This window comes from Engystomops pustulosus, chromosome 6 (assembly GCF_040894005.1).
Source record: "Engystomops pustulosus chromosome 6, aEngPut4.maternal, whole genome shotgun sequence".
Taxonomy (NCBI): Eukaryota; Metazoa; Chordata; class Amphibia; order Anura; family Leptodactylidae; genus Engystomops; species Engystomops pustulosus.
Window position 1 is genome coordinate 27,380,093 of NC_092416.1, and position 11,346 is coordinate 27,391,438.

General features: G+C 43.3%; 1 long non-coding RNA gene across 2 annotated transcripts in view; it reads left to right on the plus strand.

Annotated features, from left to right (window-relative positions):
- The window catches only part of LOC140134722 (uncharacterized), a 250,925-nt gene extending 240,631 nt beyond the window's left edge, over positions 1 to 10,294 (plus strand). For both annotated transcript variants that reach the window (XR_011856386.1, XR_011856384.1), the window contains one exon: positions 9,799 to 10,294. This is a non-coding gene — a long non-coding RNA (uncharacterized lncRNA). The remainder of the gene's footprint in view (positions 1 to 9,798) is intronic.
- The last annotated feature ends 1,052 nt before the right edge of the window (positions 10,295 to 11,346 follow it).

Here is an 11,346-nt window from a genome sequence, read left to right on the forward strand (position 1 = left end):
ATGAAGTTCTGCAGCAGCTCAGGTGTGTCTAATGAAGTTCTGCTGCAGCTCAGGTGTGTCTAATGAAGTTCTGCAGCAGCTCAGGTGTGTCTAATGAGGTTCTGGAGCAGCTCAGGTGTGTCTAATGAAGTTATGCTGCAGCTAATGGGTATCTAATGAAGTTCTGCTGCAGCTCAGATGTGTCTTATGAGGTTCTGCAGCAGCTCAGGTGTGTCTAATGATGTTCTGCTGCAGCTCAGGTGTGTCTAATGATGTTCTGCAGCAGCTCAGGTGTGTCTAATGAGGTTCTGCAGCAGCTCAGGTGTATCGTATGAGGTTCTGCAGCAGCTCAGGGGTGTCTAATGAAGTTCTGCTGCAGCTCAGGTGTGTCTAATGAAGTTCTGCTGCAGCTCAGGTGTGTCTAATGAAGTTCTGCTGCAGCTAAGGGGTATCTTATGAAGTTCTGCTGCAGCTCAGATGTGTCTTATGAGGTTCTGCAGCAGCTCAGGTGTGTCTAATGATGTTCTGCAGCAGCTCAGGTGTGTCTAATGATGTTCTGCAGCAGCTCAGGTGTGTCTTATGATGTTCTGCAGCAGCTCAGGTGTGTCTAATGAAGTTCTGCTGCAGCTCAGGTGTGTCTAATGATGTTCTGCTGCAGCTAAGGGGTATCTTATGAAGTTCTGCTGCAGCTCAAATGTGTCTTATGAGGTTCTGCAGCAGCTCAGGTGTGTCTAATGATGTTCTGCAGCAGCTCAGGTGTGTCTAATGATGTTCTGCAGCAGCTCAGGTGTGTCTAATGATGTTCTGCAGCAGCTCTGGTGTGTCTAATGAGGTTCTGCAGCAGCTCAGGTGTGTCTTATGAGGTTCTGCAGCAACTCAGGTGCGTCTTATGAGGTTCTGCAGCAACTCAGGTGCGTCTTATGAGGTTCTGCAGCAGCTCAGGTGTGTCTTATGAGGTTCTGCAGCAGCTCATGTGTGTATTATGAGGTTCTGCAGCAACTCAGGTGCGTCTTATGAGGTTCTGCAGCAACTCAGGTGTGTCTTATGAGGTTCTGCAGCAACTCAGGTGCGTCTTATGAGGTTCTGCAGCAACTCAGGTGCGTCTTATGAGGTTCTGCAGCAACTCAGGTGCGTCTTATGAGGTTCTGCAGCAGCTCAGGTGTGTCTAATGAGGTTCTGCAGCATCTCAGGTGTGTCTTATGAGGTTCTGCTGCAGCTCAGGTATGTCTAATGAGGTTCTGCAGCAGCTCATGTGTGTATTATGAGTTTCTGCATTAGCTCCGATTCTGCATCAACCATTTTGTTTTAGTGAGCTGTACTGATGGGAAGTCCGGCTCTTTTTAGTGAACTGGATCATTAGGCTCCACTCACTAAAAAGAGTCGGCTCTTCTGGCTCCTGAACGGCTCTTAAATATATATTTGGGAGCCTCAGTCCAGCCAGTTAACCTACTCCACTTCACTTTTAACCCGATAGTTATCAAGGAGACTTGATTACCCATTTAGGGGCGGGGAGCCGACTGCAGGGAGCCAACCCCCGAACGACCCATCACTGATAAGCTAGATGATTAGGATCCACTCACTAAAAGAGCCGGCTCTTTTGGCGCCTAAATGGCTCACTTTTAAATATATAATAGGGAGCCGCAGGCCAGTAAAGTCACCCCTCTGACCCCTCTAAGTGCATGGTTTGCGACAAAGTTTGAAAGTTAAATCCCCTGCTAAGTCCGAATCAGTCAGATCGTCCGCCCCCCGATTTGTGTTGCATGAAAGGTGGCACCACTGCGCCAAAATCCGTTCACGTGCAACACAATCCCCAGTTAAATACCTGTCCCAGCAAGGCCCACAGTGCCCAGGTAATGGGGCCACACAGTGCCCAGGTAATGCTGCCACACAGTGCCCAGGTAATGGTGCCACACAGAGCCCAGGTAATGGAGCCACACAGTGCTCAGGTAATGGAGCCACACAGTGCCCAGGTAATGGAGCCACACAGTGCCCAGGTAATGCTGCCACACAGTGACCAGGTAATGGTGCCACACAGTGCCCAGGTAATGGAGCCACACAGTGCCCAGGTAATGCTGCCACACAGTGCCCAGGTAATGGGGCCACACAGTGCCCAGGTAATGCTGCCACACAGTGACCAGGTAATGGTGCCACACAGTGCCCAGGTAATGGGGCCACACAGTGCCCAGGTAATGGAGCCACACAGTGCCCAGGTAATGCTGCCACACAGTGCCCAGGTAATGGGGCCACACAGTGCCCAGGTAATGCTGCCACACAGTGACCAGGTAATGGTGCCACACAGTGACCAGGTAATGGAGCCACACAGTGACCATGTAATGGTGCCACACAGTGCCCAGGTAATGCTGCCACACAGTGACCAGGTAATGGTGCCACACAGTGACCAGGTAATGGAGCCACACAGTGCTCAGGTAATGGAGCCACACAGTGCCCAGGTAATGGAGCCACACAGTGCCCAGGTAATGCTGCCACACAGTGACCAGGTAATGGTGCCACACAGTGACCAGGTAATGGAGCCACACAGTGACCATGTAATGGTGCCACACAGTGCCCAAGTAATGGTGCCACACAGTGACCAGGTAATGGAGCCACACAGTGACCATGTATTGGTGCCACGCAGTGCCCAAGTAATGGTGCCACACAGTGCCCAAGTGATGGTGCCACACAGTGCCCAGGTAATGCTGCCCTGGATTCATCATTTTGATTAAAATCTGTAGCAGCTTAACACTCTCACAGCTGGCCAACGTGGTCGGCAAGTGATCAAGGGTTATATGGTGAGAGATAGGGCTCAGTGACCGAGCCCTCCAATATACGTGGTGGATTTCAGCTGTATTACACAGCTTACACCTGCCAGGAACTGTCATAGTCGGTGCTAGGGGGGACTTAAACTTAGGGGGTCTGAAATAATAGTAAAAGAAAAATAAAAAGATTAGAAAAAAATCTAAAAATTCAAATCGCCCTATTTCCCTAGAACACATATATAAATAACTGAAGTAAAATCATAAACATATTGGGGCACATTTGCTAAAGCCCCAGCGCCGGTTTTCTGTCGTACTTTGTATATTCTTTTAGGTGAAATTACTTGCACAGGAATTTTAGAAGTGTCGCGCCACATTTGTGTCACACGCGACTGTGGTGCAGCTACACTATTCTTCATGCATCACAAATTTCTGCACTGAAGGGGGCGTTCCGCTGCTCAGTTGGACCAAGAGACACATTTATCATGCAGAGTCTGACAGAAATATGTGTCCTGGGGCTACGGGCTGCCTGGCTGTATACTGGGGCTATGGGCTGCCTGGCTATATACTGGGGCTATGGTCAGCCTGGCTGTATACTGGGGCTGTGGGCTGCCTGGCTATATACTGGGGCTGTGGGCTGCCTGGCTATATACTGTGGCTATGAGCTGGCAGGCTGTATACTGGGGCTATGGGCTGCCTGGCTGTATACTGTGGCTATGGGCTGCATGGCTATATACTGGGGCTATGGGCTGCCTGGCTCTATACTGGGGCTGTGGGCTTCCTGGCTATATACTGGGGCTGTGGGCTGTCTGGCTAAATACTGAGGCTATGGGCTTTCTGGCTATATACTGGGGCTATTTGCTGCCTTGCTGTATACAGGGGCTATGGGCTGCCTGGCTAGTTATATTCTTGTACATAGGGGGCAGTATTATCGTAGTTATATTCCTGTACATAGGGGGCAGTATTATAGTAGTTATATTCTTGTACATAGGGGGCAGTATTATCGTAGTTATATTCCTGTACATAGAGGGCAGTATTATAGTAGTTATATTCTTGTACATAGGGGGCAGTATTATAGTAGTTATATTCTTGTACATAGGGGGAAGTATTATAGTAGTTATATTCCTGTACATAGGGAGCAGTATTATAGTAGTTATATTCCTGTACATAGGGGACAGTATTATAGTAGTTATATTCTTGTACATAGGGGGCAGTATTATAGTAGTTATATTCTTGTACATAGGAGGCAGTATTATAGTAGTTATATTCTTGTACATAGGGGGCAGTATTATAGTAGTTATATTCTTGTACATAGGAGGCAGTATTATAGTAGTTATATTCTTGTACATAGGGGCAGTATTATAGTAGTTATATTCCTGTACATAGGGAGCAGTATTATAGTAGTTATATTCTTGTACATAGGGGGCAGTATTATAGAAGTTATAGTCTTGTACATAGGGGCAGTATTATTGTAGTTATATTCCTGTACATAGGGGGCAGTATTATAGTAGTTATATTCTTGTACTTAGGGGGCAGTATTATAGTAGTTATATTCCTGTACATAGGGGGCAGTATTATAGTAGTTATATTCTTGTACATAGGGGGCAGTATTATAGTAGTTATATTCTTGTACATAGGGGGCAGTATTATAGTAGTTATTATTCTTGTACATAGGGGCAGTATTATAGTAGTTATATTCTTGTACATAGGGGGCAGTATTATAGTAGTTATATTCTTGTACATAGGGGGCAGTATTATAGTAGTTATATTCTTGTACATATGGGGCAGTATTATAGTAGTTATATTCCTGTACATAGGGGGCAGTATTATAGTAGTTATATTCTTGTACATAGGGGGCAGTATTATAGTAGTTATATTCTTGTACATAGGGGGCAGTATTATAGTAGTTATATTCTTGTACATAGGGGGCAGTATTATAGTAGTTATTATTCTTGTACATAGGGGCAGTATTATAGTAGTTATATCCTTGTACATAGGGGGCAGTATTATAGTAGTTATATTCTTGTACATAGGGGGCAGTATTATAGTAGTTATATTCTTGTACATATGGGGCAGTATTATAGTAGTTATATTCTTGTACATAGGGGGCAGTATTATAGTAGTTATATTTCTGTACATAGGGGGCAGTATTATAGTAGTTATATTCTTGTACATAGGGGGCAGTATTATAGTAGTTATATTCTTGTACATAGGGGGCAGTATTATAGTAGTTATTATTCTTGTACATAGGGGCAGTATTATAGTAGTTATATTCTTGTACATAGGGGGCAGTATTATAGTAGTTATATTCCTCTATATAAGGAGCAGTATTATAGTAGTTATATTCTTGTACATAGGGGACAGTATTATAGTAGTTATATTCCTGTACATAGGGAGCAGTATTATAGTAGTTATGCCACGCCTACTTGTTTTGACTCCAACCACAGAATGGGGCCACTTTTACAGTTTTTTCCAGGGCCACTTTAAATTCCCAGTCCTGCACAGTGCTAACATAATACTACTACATGGTACCCACATAACAGTGCCAAACAGTGCTAATATAATACTACTGTATGGTGCCCACATAATGCTGCCACACAGAGCTAACATAATACTACTGCATGGTGCTCACATAATGCTTCCACACAGTGCTAACATAATACTACTGCATATTGCCCACATAATGCTGCCACACAGTGCTAATATAATACTACTGTATGGTGCCCACATAATGCTGTCACATAGTGCTAACATAATACTACTGCATGGTGCCCACATAATGGTGCCACACAGTGCTAACATAATACTACTACATGGTGCTCACATAATGCTGCCACACAGTGCTAACATAATACTACTGCATGGTGCCCACATAATAGTGCCACACAGTGCTAACATAATACTACTGCATGGTCCCACATAATGCTGCCACGCAGTGCTAACATAATATTACTACATGGTGCCCACATAATGCTGCCACACAGTGCTAACATAATACTACTGCATGGTGCCCACATAATGCTGCCACACAGTGCTAACATAATGCTAGTACATGGTGCCCACATAATGCTGCCACACAGTGCTAACATAATACTACTGAATGGTGCTCACATAATGCTGCCACACACTGCTAACATAATACTACTGCATGGTGCTCACATAATGCTGCCACACAGTGCTAACATAATACTACTGCATGGTCCCACATAATGGTGCCACATAGTGCTAACATAATACTACTGCATGGTGCCCACATAATGCTGCCACACAGTGCTAACATAATACTACTGCATGGTGCCCACATAATGCTGCCACACACTGCTAACATAATACTACTGAATGGTGCCCACATAATGCTGCCACACAGTGCTAACATAATACTACTACATGGTGCCCACATAATGCTGCCACACAGTGCTAACATAATACTACTGCATGGTGCCCACATAATAGTGCCACACAGTGCTAACATTATACTACTACATGGTGCCCACATAATAGTGCCACACAGTGCTAACATAATACTACTGCATGGTGCCCACATAATGCTGCCACACACTGCTAACATAATACTACTATATGGTGCCCACATAATGCTGCCACACAGTGCTAACATAATACTACTACATGGTGCCCACATAATAGTGCCACACAGTGCTAACATAATACTACTGCATGGTGCCCACATAATAGTGCCACACACTGCTAACATAATACTACTACATGGTGCCCACATAATAGTGCCACACAGTGCTAACATAATACTACTGCATGGTGCCCACATAACAGTGGCAAACAGTGCTAATATAATACTACTGTATGGTGCCCACATAATGCTGCCACACAGAGCTAACATAATACTACTGCATGGTGCCCACATAATAGTGCCACACAGTGCTAACATAATACTACTGCATGGTGCCCACATAATAGTGCCACACAGTGCTAACATAATACTACTGCATGGTGCCCACATAATGGTGCCACACAGTGCTAACATAATACTACTACATGGTGCCCACATAATGCTTCCACACAGTGCTAACATAATGCTATTGCATTGTGCCCACATAATGGTGCCACACAGTGCTAACATAATACTACTGCATGGTGCCCACATAACAGTGCCACAAACTGCTAACATAATACTACTACATGGTGCCCACATAATAGTGCCACACAGTGCTAACATAATACTACTGCATGGTGCCCACATAACGGTGCCACACAGTGCTAACATAATACTACTACATGGTGCCCACATAATGCTTCCACACAGTGCTAACATAATGCTACTGCATTGTGCCCACATAATAGTGCCACACACTGCTAACCTAATACTACTACATGGTGCCCACATAATAGTGCCACACAGTGCTAACATAATACTACTGCATGGTGCCCACATAATAGTGCCACACAGTGCTAACATAATACTACTGTATGGTACCCACATCATGGTGCCACACAGTGCTAACATAATACTACTGCATGGTGCCCACATAATGCTGCCACGCAGTGCTAACATAATACTACTGCATGGTGCCCACATAATGCTGCCACACAGTGCTAACATAATACTACTGCATGGTGCCCACATAATACTGCCACACAGTGCTAACATAATACTACTGCATGGTGCCCACATAATACTGCCACACAGTGCTAACATAATACTACTGCATGGTGCCCACATAATGCTGCCACACAGTGCTCACATAATACTACTACATGGTGCCCACATAATGCTGCCACACAGTGCTCACATAATACTACTACATGGTGCTCACATAACACAGTGCAACAACTAGATGTTGTTACAAGGCGCTTCATGCTGCCACACAGTGTTAGCTAGGTATAGTTCTCATATTATAGTACCATGCTGTATTTGAAAGTCCGTGCCATATAGTGCTCAAATACTGGTGCTGCACTATACTTTCAAAAAAAAGTGTCAAACAGGACACGCATAGTGGTGCCATATGGTGCTCACATTGTGGTGTCACACAGTGCCCATCAAGGCTTATTTCATGGCACCACACATTGCCCACATAATAGTGTCACATATTGTATGACTGGTAGTCCCACATACATACCTCCCAACATTTCTGGAAAAGGGACAAAATGGGGGCACGCGTAGCCCCCTAAGCCACACCTCCAATCACTTTATCAATTACATCAATAACAATGATGTCAACTTAAAATTCACTGCCAATATCCATGACTGCAAAATCCCATTTTTAGACCTCTCCTTGGAAGGCATACCAGATCAACCAATCATCACATCTACTTTTAGGAAACCTACAGCAGGTAATACCATCTTACATGCCACATCCCACCACCCCAAACATACAATAAAATCTATACCGGTGGGAGAATTGACCAGGAGCAAAAGAAATTGCAGCAACACAGAAACATATGATTTAGAAAAATATAACATTTGTAAAAGACTAGCCAACAGGGGATACCCAAACTGGACCCTAACACTAGCTATAAATAGAGTAGAACATAAAGACAGGAGAGATTTGATAAACGGACAGGACAAGCAACGTACCAAAAATAATCCTATCTCTACTACTACAAAATCCAAATCTCTTCCAACAGCAGTCTTACAATACAGTCCACAATTCAAACAAATATCAAACATAATCAAAAAACATGTACCGCTTTTACAAGCAGACCCGATCTTGGATTCAATACTGTCCCAAGGATGCAGAATAGTATCCCGTAGAGCAGTGATTTTCAACCAGTGTGCCGTGGCACACTAGTGTGCCGCGACACATGGTCGGGTGTGCCGCGGGGAAAGTTCCCCAAACTATGGTGCCCCCTGTGTTTTGTTTCACGATGCGCAGTCACAGCTTCTTACAATGTAGGAGACGTGTACAATAACACATGCGCAACAAAATGACGTCACCGAGGCCGGTGCATCATCCATTTGCCCACCGCCAAGGTAATGCCCACCAATAATGCTGACTATATGAGCTTTTGCCTGAGTATATGAACTGTTGGCAGAATACTCAGCATATGAGCTGGTACTTTTAGTACTCCAGCAGTATACTGCATATAACAATGAGAAATGTAAAATGATAAATACTATAGTCATGAGGCTGGAGTACTACAAGTACCAGCCCATGCTGAGTATATAAGCCGGCACTTGTACTCTGGCCTCATGGCCATAGTACTTCTCATTGTACCCCTTTATTTTGCAGTATATGAGCCACATAATAATCAGCACCATATACTAAAAACAGGGAGAAACTGAGAACTGTTGAGGAAGAGCTTTGTGTGTGTCTTTCCACCATTCCTGCCAGGATATCCCTTTTGTGTTTATCGAAACAGGCCCAGGTTTCACACTGAGTAAAATAAATTTAGAATCTATATTATTAACTATATGTATAATATGACTGTTTTATTGTCATTTTGTGCTATTTTGGTTGGTGATGTGCCCCAGGATTTTCTAAGTATAAAAAGTGTGCCGCGGCTCAAAAAAGGTTGAAAATCACTGCCGTAGAGGACGTACCCTAGGGAACATGTTATCCCCCTCTTTGTTTAGCTCCAGATCTGATCATAACAAAACATGGCTTAACACGGATGGTTTTTTCAGATGTGGAGCAACACGCTGTACTACCTGCAAATATGCAGAAAATAAGAAAAAATATTTTTCTAACAGTGAGGGGAATAGAAAGTTTCCCATATGCGGCTTTAACAACTGCAACACAAAAAATGTAATTTATGTAATCCATTGCACTTCATGTAACCACGCTTGCCATTGGGTCTTAACCTAAAGAAAGAATTAATGTACCACTATTTACATACCCGATAACTTACCCATATTGCTGTCTTCAACTTGACTGTAGCTTTAACAACATTGTTGCTCTTTCGCTACATTTGCAGACAATCATGCACCTTCCATGCATAACCTTGGTATATTGGCAATATATTCGTACAATTAGTACCTTGGGACCATTATTATTATTTGTCTTGCATTTGTTTTTATATACAAACATTTTTGATTTTATCATGACATACGTCATATTAACTTATCTTCTGTTTGCTTATGTATTTTTAGATGGTGACTGGATGCGACGCTGCCCCGCGCCGGGCTCTCTAGGGTCCTCCAAAGTACAATTACATGTCGGCCTTTGGGTTGACTCACCGACTATTCGCGACCCTCTTCCCGACGTGGGACTGCGTTTCTTTCCAACATCATTCATCATATTCATTTGTTCTTATTTCTTCTGTATTTATTTTCCCTCCGGATCTATTCTCTCCAGCAATTTACCAATAATGTCATTAGTTGTATACAATGTATTCATGCATATGTTATGAGAGACTCACCGGATTTCCATGGAACACATCCCCTATTCATGAATATTCAACATCAGATGGGAAGTGACGTGTTATCTCGGGGAAGAGTCCCTTTTTCCCGGCGGGACTTTTAAATGTGCTGTGTGTTTCATGTTTTTTATTATACATCAGTCATGATTAAAAGCGGTTGATCCGCTGGAAACGCGTTGACTTTTCAACTCTTTTTGTATCGGTGATTTACCCAATAAAGCAGTGTGTATCGGATACTGGCTGGATCGTGAATATTTCTTCCACTTTGAAGCTTGATGCCTCAGCAGCGGGGTGATCCGTGCCGTTCTCCATCACACATGGCATTGTGTTTGGAAGGTGAGCTCTACCCTTTCCTTAGACACCCCCAATCATGCCCCAAATGTTTGTCTTAATATTATAATAATAATCATTGTCTCAATAATAATATTAAATAAATTTATGCCCAGGCTGGGATTTGAACCAAGAACCTCCTCACTCCACCTGCCATAGAGTTACAGAGCCTCTACCCACTAGGTTATGGGCTTAGTGGTTGTCTATAAGAGCTGTTAACTGTTACAAGTTACACTGTGACACAGACTTAATGCACTGGTATATAGAGATGGATCTTCTCAGTGATTATCATTGTAGTTATTGAGACAATTATTATTATTTTAATTATTATTTTTACTATGGAGATGGTTATTATTTTTATTATTATTATTAATAATAATAATCGTCTCCATAATAATAATAATAATCGTCTCCATAATATAAATAATAATAATAAATGTTTCAATAATTACAATAATAATCTCTGAGAGTATCCCTCTATCTATATAGCAGTGCATTAAGTCTGTGTCACAGTGTAACATTAACAGTTAACAGCTCTTAGTTACAAAAAAATCCACTTATAGACAACCACTAAGCCCATAGCCTAGTGAATAGAGGCTCTGTGTCTCTATGGCAGGTGGAGTCTGGAGGTTCTGTCTGGGGAAGCCCTGGGAGGTGTAGAGACCATATATGGACAGATGGTGATATCTCCCTGATGATGTGGTCTCTGCTCTGCCGCTAACCCGACACATCTCTCAAAAGGATTCCCTGCCCGATGTCTGTAGAAGTAATTCAGTATTGCAAGTTCTGGCTTTGAAAGTATCTACTAGGCGGGACACAGAACCCCAGCCAGTCCAGGACCTGGAGGGAATATCTGGGACAACCTTCCAGCTGCCCTTGATGGCGGGGCAGAGGTGAAAACCCGTGACTGTCCTGCCGAATCCGGGATGGTTGTGAGACATGATAGAAG